This window comes from Cydia strobilella, chromosome 4 (genome assembly GCF_947568885.1).
Source record: "Cydia strobilella chromosome 4, ilCydStro3.1, whole genome shotgun sequence".
In the NCBI taxonomy this organism is placed as follows: domain Eukaryota; kingdom Metazoa; phylum Arthropoda; class Insecta; order Lepidoptera; family Tortricidae; genus Cydia; species Cydia strobilella.
The window spans coordinates 20,202,045-20,220,018 of record NC_086044.1 but is presented as its reverse complement, the minus strand read 5'-3'; the positions used below and the strand labels follow the sequence as shown (position 1 = coordinate 20,220,018).

General features: G+C 37.7%; 1 protein-coding gene and 1 non-coding gene across 2 annotated transcripts in view; both read left to right on the top strand.

The window, feature by feature from the left end:
- Positions 1-17,974, top strand: part of LOC134740821 (leucine-rich repeat neuronal protein 1-like) — a 374,276-nt gene that overhangs the window by 298,880 nt on the left and 57,422 nt on the right. The gene's annotated exons all lie outside the window — the stretch shown is intronic.
- Trnay-gua (transfer RNA tyrosine (anticodon GUA)) lies at positions 15,812-15,881 on the top strand. The gene has a single exon. It is a non-coding gene; the product is annotated as a tRNA-Tyr (tRNA).

Sequence of the window (17,974 nt, the reverse complement as noted above, 5' to 3'; positions counted from 1 at the left end):
TTTGTTACTTACGAAACTTAGCGCATCTAGATTATTTATTGCCTATGTGTATTCATATAATTGTAGCTCAGGAATTATTCGCAACTAGGAATAAGAAGTTTTGTAACTTTGATTTGTTTTGATTAAGGAGATTTACGCGGACTTGCCTATGTGTTTCGCAAATACAAGATCAGAAATATTTAGTTTTTTTAGTTTGTTTTGTACATTGTACCGCTTTTCAACGACGTGTTTGTATCTTATTATCAATTTTTTAAGTTAATATAATATAATCGTACGATTTCGTTTCGATTTTTAAGTACACAAATACTTAAAAATCTAGATGAAATTAGTTTTATAATCATGCTTAATCACTACTAATATTTTAAAAGCGAAAGTAACTCTGTATGTCTATCTGTTACCTGTTCACGCTAAAACCGCTGGATCGATTTAGACAAAAATTGGAATGGAGATGGTTTGAGTACCGGGAAAGGACATAGGTTTATTTTTATCACGGAAATCTTCCCTTAAAGGTTGAAAAGAGGAGTGGAACTTACTATTTTTGTGTTACACATATACAAGCTTAATCAGTAGTAAAGGACTCAGTAACCGGTTGTAACATTACAAGCGCAGTCAGAGAGCACGTATGTGGATGTAATGCATCCAAAACTTCGCGATTAAATCGTACGGCTGTTTAACGTTAGTTTATTCGATAACGTGCCAAGCATAAACTAAAACACGAATTCCGAATAGCAACGTCTCTCCAGCGGAAACGGCCAGTGCATGCCCGCGAATTTAGCAAAGTTATTTGGCGAGCGAGCCCGGTCACTCATTGTTCCTCGGGGGCCGATTCTGCCTACAATTTGATGGTTTTCTTCTCAGTTTGATACGTTGAGTCGTGTTATCATCGAACACCGATCAGCATTAGCGGTTTACGCTGATTGGTGCTTACGAAATGCAAGCATACCGTCTAGCATGAGCTGCGTTCTCGCGCGAGTCCATACTTGAGGTCGCGTATAAGATGTGTGGAGTCGCGCGCGAGGACGCAACTCATGCTAGCAGGTCAGCGGGGCTAAGACGCGTCAAATCACGCTCTAACAAGTATGTAAGTGCGAAAGTGACGCATGATATGACAAGTGACAAAAACGGGATCATGATACCGCTACTGGAGTCATCCAATGCTCGCACCTATAGATGTGCGTGAGATGCCTGAGAAGACTCAAGGTCGTATCAAAATGAGACGAACATATCAAATTGTCAAAACGAAATCGGCGTCGCTACCCCACATCGCCTACAGAACCCTGTTCCGTTTCGAGCCTCATAAAGAACCCTTTATTGCCTGTATTCCTATGAGTCCAAGACTCGTTTGAACACAAAAGCGCACATAAACACACTGTTTCACACTCGCATTATTCAAACCCCGAGTGGCTTTTACTGTTTTTGTTGTTAGTCTATTTTAATTATTAAAGCTGCGTTGCGGAAGTGGCGGTCGTTTCGCGCGAATCTTGCTGAATTATTCGCGAATGGCGGCGGTCACTTGTGTATCGCCTGGTGTAATTAACAGGAATTCGCAGATTACTTATCTAGTAGATAGAGCATTTGGCAGGACCGGCGACCACCATACATTTGGCGCTCGGCTACTAGCGTTAACACGTTTACGATCTGTAAGCGCAAAAAGAACATAAGCATATCATTACAAATTGATGTTAGAGAGTTAATATGAGCTGTTATAGTATAGAACTGTGTAGGGCGTTTGTTATAGATAAAAGAAAGTGTGTCGAGTAATCTTCAATAGAAGTAAAACTTTTTGGACGATGACGTTTATCGCTATGTTGGCACTTTGACGTATTACCTATTGTGCGTGTGTCACTACTGAGCGTTACTTCCGTCAGAAAAAAAATCAGTTACCCTCTAGTCGCGCCTAAAGAAGTTTTACTTGAGAAAACTTTTTCTTATTGCTATTTCTTTGAAAGCATTTTTTTAGTGAGGAGTCTGTGATGCATGCTCTATGCAGGAACTAGACGCTACGGCGATACAAAAACCACTAATTGTTGTTACGCGTAAATTGCTCGTTAAACTCTCCCCGTGTGTTTTGTTGCTATAAAAAGAGGTAAAACGACATTAGTTTAAAAAAGCGAGACAAATTGAGGCTATAAAAGCGAAAGACATGCTACGTTTAGCGCTACGATTACTTTAATCCTCATAAGTTTTGATAGCCCGTTCCGAGCGCCATGTAAGCGCTTATAGCATCCTTTATACAACAATAACCGTCAGAACAACCTAATAAGCCTCCGAAACACGCTAATCACCAGCCGTTGACTTTTCAATCAAGCCGCGTCTATCAGCCCAGCTATTAATCAACATTCCTAGTCGAGTCGAGTCGACACTCGATTCGAATCGGCCCGTCTTCCAGCCCGTTCGGTTCAATCAACGCTCTGTCTGCGGACCTCGGAATCAATCGATTCCTCGAGTCGATATCAGTAATTCGATTAGAGAGCGTGTAGGGCTAGTAACTTGCCTTACACTGATAATAAATTAGGGCTGTCTGTTCGTGGTTTTGCTGAGTGAAGACTAACGCTTGTTTGGAAGGTGGAGTATTTCTTGTTAGAATTTTAGGTAGTAAAATGTAACAATGATGTAAGAAATATTAGCTGACGGTTGAATGGATGTGAATAGTTTTATGTAGTGAAATAGTTTCAAAGGATTCCTGCTAGAATGTAAAAGGCCTGCGAATTTTTATTTAATTTAATGGAATCTACAAAAAATGTTTACATTTTTATATTTGAAGATACATCCTCCAAATGGAGCTCGATAGAAAAAAATCTTATAAACCTACAGCGGTATCATGGTCGCGCTTTTATCACCTATCATGTCGTGCATCACTTTCGCACTTACATACTTGTTAAAACGTGACAGGCATGGTGACAAATGATAAAGAGCCGGCCATCTTAGCCCTTCTCTAAAAATTACTAGAAATAATGAAACTTATTTATAAACAATATCTTTTGTATTTTTGTGTATGACAAAAATGCTATTGCATAATGCTATTGTCCATATTACGCAATGTATTGGGTACCTAAGTATATTTATTTTTGAATTCTTTAATTCCTCCTTTTATACGTCATCAGCAAAAGTGCTCAGTTTCGGTAAACATTGAGTAATAAAATTATAGTCATAATACGATCTCATTCATGACGATAAAATATTCCTTAACACAAATAGAAACTTAGATATAGTATACGTACATAGATATAATACAGAAGAATCCCGAACAGGAGCAAGGAAAATAAAACGTTTTCTTTTAAGAACACATGCTGTTGAAAGGAGGCGAATTCTTTTATGAAACATGAGCATTCATATGTAATGCTCGATGATGAAATACCTATAACGAAAATACACAGGAAATTCGGCAAAGAGTGATGATATATTAGGATTCTTTGTACGTAAATTAATTTAATTAGCTTTATTAAGACTTGTCAGATTTTAATTATTATTATAAATGAAACATCTCTTCCTGTGGCTGTAAAGTCCAATCGCAGCACGACACATTCTGCCACAAAGATCGCAGGTGAAACGCGAGTCTGTTGGTGGTTCCTGTGAAGCCCGGAGTCTTTTCTGCTTCAAATCATCGAGCCAGACTTCACAGGAACAGGAACAGGAACAGGAACAGGACAGGAAGAGATGTGCCGCACCTCCGATCTCCGACGGCGCACAGACCTCTTCTTCATAATAAACTGTCGCTGCAACAATCATCTGTCAAGATGCTGTGGCCAATGATGATGATGTATAAATGAAAAGTAGATTTCAATAAGTATAGTATTCTCGCTTAATTGACAGCTAACTAAATTGCTGAGAGTAAATAGGGAATATTAAGCAAAACTCTGCATAGGGGGCGCCACTACCGCAATCTGAGGGTCGATCGTAAAACAAGAAAATTTTGTTATCTAACATCTCTATCATTCTTGCATATTCGAGCGATAAAGAGGCAGATAGCGAAATTTCGGATTTGCGTTTCCCGGTACCTAGGTCCTTTGTAAACAAACCGCCTTAATGCATCAATGTCATATTTTATTATCTCTAGAAACTTGTCAAAAACCTGTTAAAGGTAGACTATGTATAAGTTACTCTATGGTTTACTAAAAAGACTGCTGCACTGTGATGCAGAACATTGCAGTAATATCCCCTATTAAGAAGAAAAGTGAAGGTAAGAAAGCAGCGACGGCGCATCAAATATGCGTACTTATTGGGTAAGCTGGAGTAATTGGGGTCGCTTTTAAATACCAATACCATAGGATCAAGTCCTAACCTGGAAGATGCCCAGCAAACGGAAACATGGTCGCCCTAAATTTACTTGGCGCGTTCTGTGGAGTAAGAGCTGGGTGATGGGGTATTAGACCCAAGCTGCCCAGGACCGGAGTCAGTGGAAGAATATGATTCGAGCCTTGTAAGGCTCCTGGGGTGTACCCCAGCAGAGGGTAACAGGATAAAAAGAAGAAGAGATAGGATAAAGTGCCCAATTGGCTCTTAGATAAATCGATGGGAAGAGTTCTATGGACACCTCGCCACTGTAAGGTAGTACAATACAATACGTTTATTTGTCGAAAAACAGGTAGTGTTACTAACAGGTGTTATATACATATAATTAAGTGCTCCCTTTTGGCTATATGATGCATAAAAATATTTAACGTGAGTGGCGGTGAAACTCATGAGATTCAAATTAATTATCATCATCATAATAATACAATAATAAATGTCAACTATTTACATAGGCACACGTTCTTAGTTACGCACGTCACACTTGCCAAGTCAAGTAGGTCCCCAGTTTACCAAATACACAAGTTAGCGATATAGCATTTAGGCGATACAAGCAATACTAATCAGGAATAAAAGCATTACAAAAGCCACCGGTGCCACGACCCCAGACATCCAATAATACCTTATAATCTGATTAGCACAGCCCCGCGCAGCGCCGGCACTCGCGCCCGTGCAACTGGCACGCTTATTAGATTGTGGTGCCGCTGCGTTTTATTACAATTAGTGACACATTGTGATGTGGTGATGCCGGCTGTATAGTCAGCGCATTGCAGTTTATTTTTGATTAGAAATTTACTGTATTCAATTCCGGTTTTTTTGGGTATCTATTTATTTAAGCTATTTTTAGGGTTCCGTACCCAAAGGGTAAAAACTAAGACCCTATTACTAAGACTTCGCTGTCCGTCTGCCCGTCTGTCCGTCGTCCATCTGTCCGTCTGTCCGTCTGTCTGTCTGTCACCAGGCTGTATCTCATGAACCGTGATAGCTAGACAGTTAAAACTTTCACAGATGATCTATTTCTGTTCCCGCTATAACAACAAATACTAAAAAGTACGGAACCCTCGGTGCGCGAGTCCGACCCCCTCTTGGCCGGTTTTGTATTACTAATTCCTTTTGTTTTCTTTGCAGATTAATCTATGTAATGTGAAAAACGCGAGATTTGCTCTATAGTTTTTATTTTAAGATTTTTCTTATGAACAATTACGTAAATATATTCTTTAGAGCCCCCCTGATGTACTGGTTGCCATACCATAAGGCATAAAGCCTAAAGATCTGTATTTAAAAAGGTTTTAAAATCCCTCGTTTCATTTCAATATACTTAAACAAATATATATTATTGTACTTTATACATTCCAAAAGAAATATAGTTAGTAAGCTACTTTCTGCAAATATTTTCATTTAATTGCAACTATTTTTACATCAATTTTAAACTTCGCCACGGAAATTAGACAGATATTTATCAAAAGTCGCCGTAGGTACTGGTAACCTGACCTGCAGGCCGAGCACATGATTGGCGCGACAGCATCTCGCCGCGAGATTGACTACCAGTCTTTTACTAACTGTATGAATTAAAGGGGGACGGGCAGTCTTTGTCGCGGCGATATACTCTCGCGCCAATCACGTGCTAGCCCGGCAGGCGTGGCTCACTCCGCGATTTCGTCGCGTCGCTACAAGTACATGCGGCCCACACCAATTTTGGTGTCTAGCAGCAGTAGTTGCCGCGCACCGCTACGGAACGGATGCCTGCTCGCGCTTGCGCCACCTTGCGTTCATATCTGTCGTAATAGACGCGTTTTGTTAGAGAGTGAACCTTCTGTACCTAGAACTATTATTTATTCTGTGACCTGACTAAAATGACACTTACTAATGGGCCTTTATAAAACAGTTTTATCACAGCAAGAACTGTGCCACGCCGTTAAAAGTTGAATCATCTTAAAGCGACGAAAATTCTTTCACACGCAGCAATATGAATACTTTAAAGCTTAATCATTATCTTTATTATATGTGTAACCGTTACAAGCTCAAGCTGTTGGGTCTTCTGTTAATTTGAACTCTATAAATTGACGTTAAGGTTGAATTTTGTTTAGTTTTGAAAATGGTAAAAAGCATTTTAATGGCTAAGTGTTATTTTAAAATTGTCGTATTTTAAAATGTTTTTGCGTATCCCTTTGCCACCTCACATGTTCAACATTTTATTAACTAACTAGTAAGTTCGCGTTTTCAACTTTACTAAAACATAGTTCGTTCATTCGATTTCACAATATCTGAATAAGTATTTGTATGTAATTATAAGCTGAGTCTCTTTGTCGCTATTTTGTAAGCTGAGTGAGGACCATTTAGCGCAACTCTTCATTTTGTGTAATTATTCTTAGTTTTAGTTTTATGTTATTGTGCTAATAAATGCTTTTTCTTTTATTCTTTTCTCTCTAATTTGTAGTCAAAAAGCATGAGGCAGTTTTAAAAGGCAATTTTTAAGTTTTCACGAAACAATTCCTCAAATACATAATACAAATTAGTGCTTTCTTCAATTAAGTAAGTTTAAGGTTGAAATTACGTTTTTCCCTTTTAATTTTACATTATTATGCTTTAAGTTGATTTTAAAATAAAAGGCATAAAACAAATACGATTAATATGTTAAATGCATAATCGGATTTATCCATAAATTCATTTTACGAGTAGTTTACGCATCTGTTCGTGTGTTCACACGGATTTAGTTATGCTTAAAGTCAAATAAATTTCAATACTTCCGATAGTATGAGAAATAAAATATACAAATTATGTGAAAAATGTATACGTGCGTCCAAATTTGACGTTGTGGGTTCGAATCCCGATTTGAAATTATTTGTGCTGCGAAGATACTCCCTTGTGTGTCCATCACTCCATTATGTCCATAGTATCTCTAAACAAACCCTTTTAAGTCGGTCTATTGTGACGGACGGGCAACTACGGTACCATACGCTGAGCATGGCCCGACATGTTCTTGGTCAGTTTTATTTATATCTATTCTGGTTAATGAGTTTTGGTTATCACCTGACGATATAATAAAATAAACCATTTCGTAAAGGTAAGTACTTAAAGTAAGGACGCTAGCGCGAATAATTTCGTACATCGACTCGGCATTTCCTATCTCTATCGCTCGCGCGTAATTTTATCGCTGTCTCGCCCACGATGAGGCGGTCAATGTCAGCGTGCGAGCGAAACAGCAATATAATTATGCGCGTGCGATAGAGCTATGAAATGACGGGTACGAAATTGGGTAAAAATTATTTTTGTCCTCAAAAAATGTGAGTGGAGCTTTTTGTATGAGATGAAATTTAGTCCTTAATTTTTCTCGTTTAAAAAATAATCTACAGCTAGAAAGACATGCGATAGCACTCGATTTTTTTTTTTATTTGATAGAAGACGGAAATACAAGCGTGACAGAGTGGTCAGAAACAAGACAACGAAAATAATTTTGACCCAATTATTCGTGCTTAGCGTCCTTAATTTATCTTGAATCCATCGCTCATCAAACTTTACGACGAGCAGGAGTTTATTCACAAACTAAACATAAACTAAGCGTTCGCAGCGTCAAACTATGATAAACAGACTCACTGTCCCTGACGTAACTTACGAGACTGGGGCCCCATTCAACGCGGCTTAGTGACATGGCCTTTGGAGAAGTGGCTGCTTCACAACGACGGGACTTAATCGCGTAAAATAAGTTTTAAATTTACCTCCGACGTTTCGAGGACGACGTTGTCCCCGTGGTTTCGGAGAAGACTGGCTCAAGTTGACATCAACATCTTAGAAGATTTTAGAAGATGTTGATGTCAACTTGAGCCAGTCTTCTCCGAGACTACGGGGACAACGCCGTCCTCGAAACGTCGGAGGTAGATTTAAAACTTATTTTACGCGATTAAGTCCCGTCGTTGTGAATAATAATGAGTAAAAATCGTGAATGTTTAAATAAGTGGCTACTTCACCGACGAAGTTATTTATTTTTTCTTAACCATTGTTCATTGCAATGTTGCAATCTTATTGTAATCTTAGGTTTCTATCGATACTATATATTTCAAGTAGTAAAATTTAACTAGTCACATATAACATTGCCACATCTGTAAGTAGCCACATATTTACTTACCAAAAATGTGACCTGTAATTGAAACGGACGAATTGAGCTAATGTAGAACTTTTCTTCATCTCATTAACATTAAATTGATACTATATATTTCAAGTAGTAAAATTTAACTAGTCACATATAACATTGCCACATCTGTAAGTAGCCACATATTTACTTACCAAAAATGGTAAGAACTGTAATTGAAACGGACGAGTTTAGCTAATGTAGAACTTTTCTTCATCTCATTAACAATATTTTGGAACTGTACAAATAGACGGATAAATATTATTATTAGTAACGAATGGCTTTATTTAATAAAAACCGGTCAAGTGCGAGTTTGTCTAACTCGTTCACCGAGGGTTCCGTGCAAACTTTCAATTATCTCATGTAAAACACAAAATACTTTTGACCAGAAGCAATATGTATGTTGGTTTTTCTGGGATAATTTTTTATCATGTGAACCGATTTAGACAATTTTTATTTTATTTACAATAAGATGTTTTAATTGTAATCTCATAGAAATTTCAAGTATAATAATTCAGTACATGCAGCTATATCACCACCTATAAAAGATAATGTAGAATATAGCCTGCAGCGTCCACAGCTCGCATAATTTCGCAGTAAATTCTCCCTTTTAATTTAATTCCATAACTCCCGTCTGTACAAACAAGTGCAGTTTGAATTAAAACCGTTGCCAGCGTTCGGAATTCAAATCTTTTGAATAAGCGAAAGATCTTGTCATTGTGGTGACGGTTAATTTAAAGTTGTCTTTTGTCTTTAAGGCGCATACACACTGACAAAGTATTCTGTCTGTACCGAGAGTTATGAAACAATGTATGCAAGCTTAGAATAAATTTAAAAGTCGAAAAATTACTGCCTTGGGTGAAACTTGAATACTATGGTTCATTGTTCTAAACATCAGCGTAATTACCTATATATATTACTTGTTCAGGCTGCGCTAGAAATATGTTTACTCTTTTACATTGTAATAAGAAGAAAACTGTATACATATTTTTGCATTTTATGCCCCGCACGTGCTACGAACATTGCTACGGTGGCGTAGCGCTCGTAGCACGCACCTACAGGTCGTAGCCACGTAAAACACGTCCAACGGATTATTTACTACCAACGTGCACAAAACAACGAAAATCCGGACACAGCGCGCATCTCTCTGATTCGTGCCGTTATAAAGCAACCTTAGTAAAAGGTAATAAAGTTTAATTTAGAATGCACTGCGTAGTGTGATACGAGGTTTCCGCTACAAGCAAACAATTTCGAGCTTACATAAAAGGTAAAAAATGACAAACTTAGATACGCTGGCAAGTATAAATGGAACTAACATCACCATAAAAGCCTTATGACAAAAAAATTATATACAATGCAAATTTTACTTTACTGTGATGCTTTTAAATCCATAATGGCGCCGCAACCATCGGCAGGGGTATTCAACCTTTTACTATAAACGTGGTATCCAAATGATGACAGCGCATCGGGTCGGATAGAACAGTGGGTCGTCCGAGAAGTAGGGCAGCGTGTGTGTCCTTTATCGCGTAAACAAATTCGCCGTTTAAGGGGCCATGAATAACCGGGATGGTGGTATAAATCAGCTGATCGCGGCGTGTGACGCGCCTTAAACAATTTGGGTCGGTGATGCGACATGCGGCATATATTTTTTAAAGGCGTTTTTATTTGGAAAATTCGTTAAACTTGTGGTATTGTGAAGTGAATGAGTTTGACAGTTCTCTATGACATGATAAGATGTTTAGCTGCTGGCGCCATATATAATGAATGAAAACGGACCTAGCTAAGTGCACAGACTTTGCAGTGACAAAGTTTGGCAGTGTCACTATAATAGCTTTATGCCATGAACATATGACGTTTAAAATTGCACTTTTGCACTTAGTCACGTCAAAGTAGTGCAAAGTTAGCTTAGACGGACCCTATTGCTAAACTATAACCGACTAACAGAGTGATTAACGTAACTACTAACACTTCCCATATAATAAAACTGTAGCAACGTTAATTATATTTGTCGGTTTGATGCGACCCTTCCCAAGTCCCTCTTATTATAGGAAAAGATGCTATAGGGACCCTGAGGAGATTCTGCCATCTTGTGGCCTGAATCGGAAACATAATCATGTACAGTGAGCTGCGAAATTGCATTGAGAAATTATAAATTAAATCTTAATAAATTCGTACGGCTGATGGTACATTGCCAAAGCAAGTACTGCCGTCTACCGTTCACGTACGTTTCTTCTTCTTCTTCATAGTAGATTCTGCCCTACTACATTGGAAGCATAAACTTCACATTTACGCCTCGCGCCAAAAATCTGCCAGCTCCTGTGCTGCTCCTGCCCCCTATAGTTCATGCACGCTCCCTACTGGAAAAAATACACCGTGAGGCATAATAAATCTATGTATTATTGCTTACTAGCTTACTGCACTAGTCCTAAACCCATTGAGTACAAGGTCTCCAATAACAGAGGAAGGACCGTGTTTGGCGCTGTGGTACATCCGCACAGTAAATCTGTCGGCTATCCTATTAAGATAGCATCAGCAATTCGCTCTCCCGGTCATAAGTAATCCGCCGGGTTTTTACGTGTTTCTGGCTCGTTCTATTGTATGACGGTAATGCCCTGTAAAATGGATAGAATTAAAATATAAACAGATTTAAGCATTCTTAACTAAAATGAATTATTTTTACAAAATTGCGTTAGATAGTGATCGTGGCTAAAATAAGTATAGTTTGTTTACAATTTACCTCCGTGTCTGTAAAATTAGATGTAGGTTATAAAAATGTGGTCGACTCCTGCACTTCTAGTAGTAAGCTTTAGGGCCGTTCCCTGAGCCAGAAGGCGAAAAATCTTATATCTCATTTTGATGCGACCTTAAATCGTGATGAGACGACTCCTGACTTCGTCAGCATCAATCAGTGAGCTGCTCTGGTTGGTGCTCACGGTCAAGCTTGTAAATGAACACCATATAAAATTGTTATAACTATTAAATTCAAATTTTACTTCGCATTATGCAAAAAAATCCATTTAATACCGAAAATACCTTACACAATTTTGAAAAAAGCTGACACTTTAAACTGCTGGATAGATTTTTATCAAACACATAGCTTAGAACCATCGGTCCATCCGATTGAGAGCTACGTTGCCACGGACAGACATTGGCGTCAAATTTATAATCTTCATCAATTCTCATCTACTCAAACGTTAACTGGAAGAAATCCCTTAACCCTAACTTAAATGCATATTGTTGCCAAATGTATACAAAGCATTGGACAGCTCACAGATTCCTAGATCCTACATCCAAATAACTAAATAAAAACATTTTTTCCAACCAAAAATAAACAATCATGCATTTAAGGGTTAAACGGATAAGTTCGCCTTTGTACTGCCTATTCTGTGCCATATTTGTGTTCCGTGTTTTGTAAAAAAAAGAGTTTATACATAATATATACATAATCGGCCTCCATGTGCAAACTTAGCAACACATCTTAAATCTATTGTTACCCCATCGTTGTAAAATTCAACGTCCCCCGCGGTAATGATCATTGCCTTATGAATATCTAAACCTGCTCGAAATTAGTTCGTCCCTTTGGCGGTGCATGGAAAATTTGCTTCCTGAAACCGAGTAAAAAGTGACAGGAATTTCTCAATTTTAAGCATTTTCAAGATGAAATTCTAGTGGAGAAATTTCGCTTAGATACTAGAGTATCACGGTGCAAAAGGAAGTAGAATTTATAAGTTTAAAAACACGTCTTATAAGAGATGTTGAGGCATTCCTTTAAGATCCAACTGTTTTTAGATTAAGATGTTCTGAAGTGTTCTTTTAATTCATAAAAGTATGACCACTGGATGTGGTTATTTTATTTTCTCAAACATGCAATGAAATATAACTGATTTCGTGGAGTTTTTTTTTATTTATTTCATTGCATGTTTGAGTAAAGCACTATAAATACCTCGGCGTGAAAAGGGGTTGCCGGCCTCACTACGTTCGGCAGTCTATTCTATTCGTCCGGCAACTCCTTACTTCACGGCCTCTTTAGTAATGTACTTATTCGTGTGGCATAATTGTTCAGTTGTTTATCAAGATATTTATAATGTGGTAATGATCACATGACTCACATGACAATAGATTGTTTTTAATTATTTTACAACGGGTCACTCACGACTTAATAAGTCGAATAGCTTGACATGTTAAGATCCGATTTACGAGGATTCTCTTCACGGAGCAACGACACTTCTTCACAGGCGGCTCTACCCTCCGTATTGCGTTAATAATTTAATATGTTTGAGTCTCACGGGAGTTTTATAATTAAATAGATTTTTTGCGCCACGCGGTGAATATTCGCTTCTACTCGTAGTTATAATTTAAATAGACTAGTAAATATTTACTTTTACTTCTTCTAAGTATTGAGTAACAAATATTTATTGTATTTTATCGTGTTTATCATAACTATTATAACCTTTTAAAGCCCCTTTTCTATAAAACGTTGATACACTATTAAAATTGGACTAGCTAGCAATTCCACTGGGCCTTTAAGTCGGGCCTTGAAGCAATTTAAGGCTTCGGGCTTTCGCCCCTACTCCCTAGAGTAGCTAAGATAAAAGCCTATCTGATATATCTATGTCTAAAGGTAAAATACTACGTTCACTGAAAACAAGTTAAGTGTTATTTTAGTGTCGCCTTACGCCTTAGGGGTTCATGGCGTTAGCCGCGATAGCTAAAGACGCCGGTTCGAATCCGGCCTTCACCACTGGAGGGCTTCGTCACTTTTTCTTTAATATATGACATCTATTACAGTTTTTAATTTATATATAGTAGTGTGACTACTTTAAAAAACACAAATCAAAATATTTAATAAAATAATTGTATTTGTTCTCAAACTTGTTAATTTATAACTGATTTTCTATACTGATGTGGTTTTCTATATTTGTAACCAATTGCATTTCACATTTATCTGTTCGCTTAGATTAATTAATTTGTAGGTAGGGTGTAAAGTATATGCAATCTCATCCAAATCGAGACCGTAAGAAACACACAATGAAAAATTAGATTTTCAGGCATTTTTATTTTTTGCTAATAAACAAATAACACTTAAAACTATTACAAAACTTCGCTAAACTGCGTACTACGTACTCCGTTGTTAGTATGCTAGATATATTCATAAACAAGCAAGCATAGAAATTGCCAATAATAAAATAAAAACGTTTCCGAATTCCTGATTTCGCCTAGTATTTTAATAGTGCAATGCCTCTTGAATTCGCTGCACTTCCAAGGCGTCTTATCGGTGCAAGCACGCGCGAGATCCTGGTACTGCTTACTGCTTAGCACTGGCTTTTGCCAGATTTTGGCTTAGTCCGCCTAGGCTCCATTTTATTTAATGTAACCACGTGGTTTAGTTATCTTTGTCTCAGGGAAGTGAGTTGGTTTTACTTGTGTGGCACATACAGAATTTATACATGTAGATGTAGATGTAGTGTAGGGACGCCCGGCCGGAAGCAGGCGGGCTGTCGATCACACGTGTCAAGTTGGAGCTGCAGGTTACTGTCCCGGCGGCATTCCCACACTATTCTCCTCAAATCTTCTTGTTTTCCTGTAGAACAGAAGGACATCTTTAAGTTAGAATTTATACATAGGGGAGATTAGTCCAAAACCGTGACACGGGGTAAAACAAGGACACTGCAGTATGGCTACTTAGATAGTTTCAGATTACGAACGCTTTAAGTAGTCACTGCTGTCTCCCATCTTGGTAAGTTTGTTGAATGACGCGCGTGCTGGCGTACAGAAATTAAATAAGAAAAACGTTTTAAGCGGTGCCTGATAGAAAAATTCCATAGAACTCATCACTATACCGATTTTGTCGTACGTTGACGTAAGTACAATTTGTATTTTTTATGCGATTATGTATGTTAAGGATCAACATACTCGTACATTCACGGTAATTCTAATAAAGTACGGACTTAAGATCCGGCGTTTTGGCTAAATATACATTCATATCTTCCTAAAGTTCCTTCTATATTAAAATAAAACATATATTATCAAAAATATTGTCTTAATCTAAAACATTGATTTACATATTATACAGTCTAACTTAATAATAAGAATATCACAATAATATCGCCTATGTGTATCACACATATGGGTCTAATACGTTCCGGAAAATGAGCGTCTTTTCTGCGGACATTATAAAAGTCACTAAAACCCTACTCATAGTGTTCTGTTCCTGCCGGTGAGTAAGGTTGCCAGAGCTCAACGAGGGAGAGGAGTGTTAGGGTCGGCAACGCGCATGTAACTCCTCTGGAGTTGCAGGCGTACATAGGCTACGGAGACTGCTTAACATCAAGCGGGCCGTATGCTTGTTTGCCACCGACGTAGTATAAAAAAATCGATTTGGGAACATTTTACGAGTCTTAGTAAGCCTTTCCTCATACAGCTTTTAAGAAGTGGAAGGTTTCAATATGCCTAGGGTTCAGTAAGAAAATAAGGATTTGAAGTCCATTTATTTTATTCTATGATGTCCACAGGAAAGACGCATAGGTAACCTTAACTCATACTAAAAAAGTTTTTGACTAATATGCCGTTGGGACCGCGTTGCAGAGATCAACTATGAAATCTATTATTCAATTTAGTACGAGTACTTCAGGGGATTTATATAGGTACATAGACTATTAGATAAGCATTGATATGTTCATTAGTGCGTAGGTAACAGGCTTAGAGCCGTTGAGATTAATTACTGTAAATTATGATTAGATTAAACTGACACTAACTCTACTAACATTAAATCATTTTACGGTTTAGACTCACTTGTTTTAGTCACTCGCGCGACATGTTTCGGAGAGCCTAGGTCTCCTTTCTCAAGCACTAATAGTGCGAGCAGCGTTCACGACGACCGTGTATTGCGTACTGGCAGTACTACTAAGCACTAGTAAGCACTATTAGTGCTTGAGAAGGAGACCTAGGTTCTCCGAAACATGTCGCGCGAGTGACTAAAACAAGTGAGTCTAAACCGTAAAATGATTTAATGTTAGTATGTCTCACAACAGTTTAAATTCGATTACTCTACTAAAGTCTAAAGCCCCATTTAGACGGTTCGAGAACTTACATGGAATATTCGATACATTGTTAAACTATGTATACAGTCATTACAGTGTACAATCAATTCAGTCTATCGAAAATCGCATGCAAGTTCTTGAACTGTCCAACTGGGACTTTAGAAAAATGTGACTGAATAGCCTAAAACTCTTCCAACTAGGAAACAAATCAAACTATTTTTATGAAATATATCGATTTGTTTTTTTTAAGTAGCCACATTACTATATTACTATATACTACTATTATATATTATTACTATATTACTAGCCTTTCAAAGATAGCATACCCCAGGGAATTTAGGACGGGTACCGCCGTGGCCGGTTGGTCTAGTGGTCAGGACGTTAGCCGTAAGCTGAAGACGCGGGTTCGATTCCCGCCTCGGCCACCGGTGGACTTGGTCACATTTTCTTTAGTGTATGATGTCTATTTCAGTTTGGAACAATCTTGCCAAAACGTGAAATTAATAAAATTCGATTATAGCTCTAAGTCTCAGAGCAATCGTCATAAAGTTTGAAGAGTCATTCGTATTGAGTATCTATAGGTATACTATATCTATAGACGTTCGAGTAGCAACTGCCTTGGCACCAACTTTCCACAGACATTTGTAAACAAACGGGAGGACTCCCTGGCAGACGCTCACTTCGCCACACTGGGCCTAGTGTACTGAAGGGAAAATTCAATACCAACACCAATTCAGTGTATGTTAGGGAAATGAATGGGTCGCCTACCAACCCATCCATGGTCCATGGTAAATTCTGCTGAAGCATGCTGCATGAACCAGGTAACCTCCTAAAACATTGACTCGGGAGAATAAAACGGTGTCGTGACAGTTCCGTGATCTATGATTCAGTGTTTATGTTACAGTAAAACCCCGTTTTTAGTGAAAACTAGTTTTAACTAGGAAGACTGGAAGAGGAGAAAACTGGTTTTGACTAGAAAAAACGCGTTTTCACTAGTTAAAACTAGTGTTCACGGTGTTCTGTGAATTTTGGTGGCATAATTATGATGACACTGGCGGTAATTCATTATGAATATCGATGCCTGGTACTTGTACCAATCTACAAGCAACCAATATGTTTCGCGAATAAGGCCCCTATAATTCATTTCACGACCGTAAACCGTATTTATTTCTCATATCCCCTATATTCTTCAGTACTTCACTCGGGGACGCGAGGGGATTATTACCCTGTTATCGGAAGTGGATAAATTACTTTATTACTAGCGAAGAAACCCTTTCGCTCCAGCCTTTTGAAAATGGAAATTCGTTGGGAACGGTTTAAGGAGCTTGGATAATAAAATAGGTTTAAAAAGAGCGTAAAAAATACTTAGACGAGCGATTTAAAAAGCAGAACCGGTTGGAAATATTGGAAACAGACGCGATACAGTTTCGATATTTTTGTTTGATCGTCGGAAGTTTTGTGTGGTTTTTTTTTAAAGCGTTTTATTCTAAAAAAACTATTAACTTTAGAGTAAACCGTGCATGCAGCTTTATTTATATAGTGCATGTAGTTTTATTTATATATTGCTTACAATATAAGTGGAGTGTTAGGGTCGGCAACGCGCATGTAACTCCTCTGGAGTTGCAGGCGTACATAGGCTACGGAGACTGCTTAACATCAGGCGGGCCGTATGCTTGTTTGCCACCGACGTAGTATTAAAAAATATATTTCGTTATATATTGCAGGCATTATTCGTTTTCTACGTCAAAATATGGAAATCGCATTTTCTCGATTAGAAATCTAGCTCTATCGATATTTCCGTAACGTTGGTTTATGTAGTTGTAGACTGTAGAGTATTAAATTAAAAAAAGTTGATTGTTTTTTAAAATCTAATTGCAAATATATAAGCTAATATTGCTCGATTAAAAGATAAGAATATTTGACGAATTTACTGATATAACATATTATGCCTCATATATCTTTATACGTTTGTAAATGATCTTTTAATTTAACACAGCCACTGCAAAATTTAAAGATAATTTACAAATGTTATCTACTTTGAAGTCGTAACCCATTTCAGGTGTGTCGGGCGTTACATTTTAATCATTTTAAATAGTCCAAGCTAAATATGAGTCGTGTAATGACTTGGGCGTAATTAACGCGAACCCTTTTAGCAGTAACGCAGTGGGAGTGGTCGTTCGCCGTTATAAGGCCCGTCCAATATGCGGGTCAAACGGTGGAAACTAGTTTTAAAGCCCGATTGGTCATTAGTTTTTGAGGATTAAAAATTGTGGTGTCGTGACCAAGATATTTCTTTATTTAAGATACATTTATTTATATATGTATTTAAATAAATGAATGCGACTGTAATTGTTATTTATACCACACAGAAAGCTAGAGACATATTTTATACTACATATTTGGATAATCGGAATGCATTAAAAACTATACCAAAATAGTTTAGATTGTGTCTATTTGATTATTTTGATTATTATGCCCTGTGTTCACGTGCTCACGTGTAACTAAATAAGTTAATCAG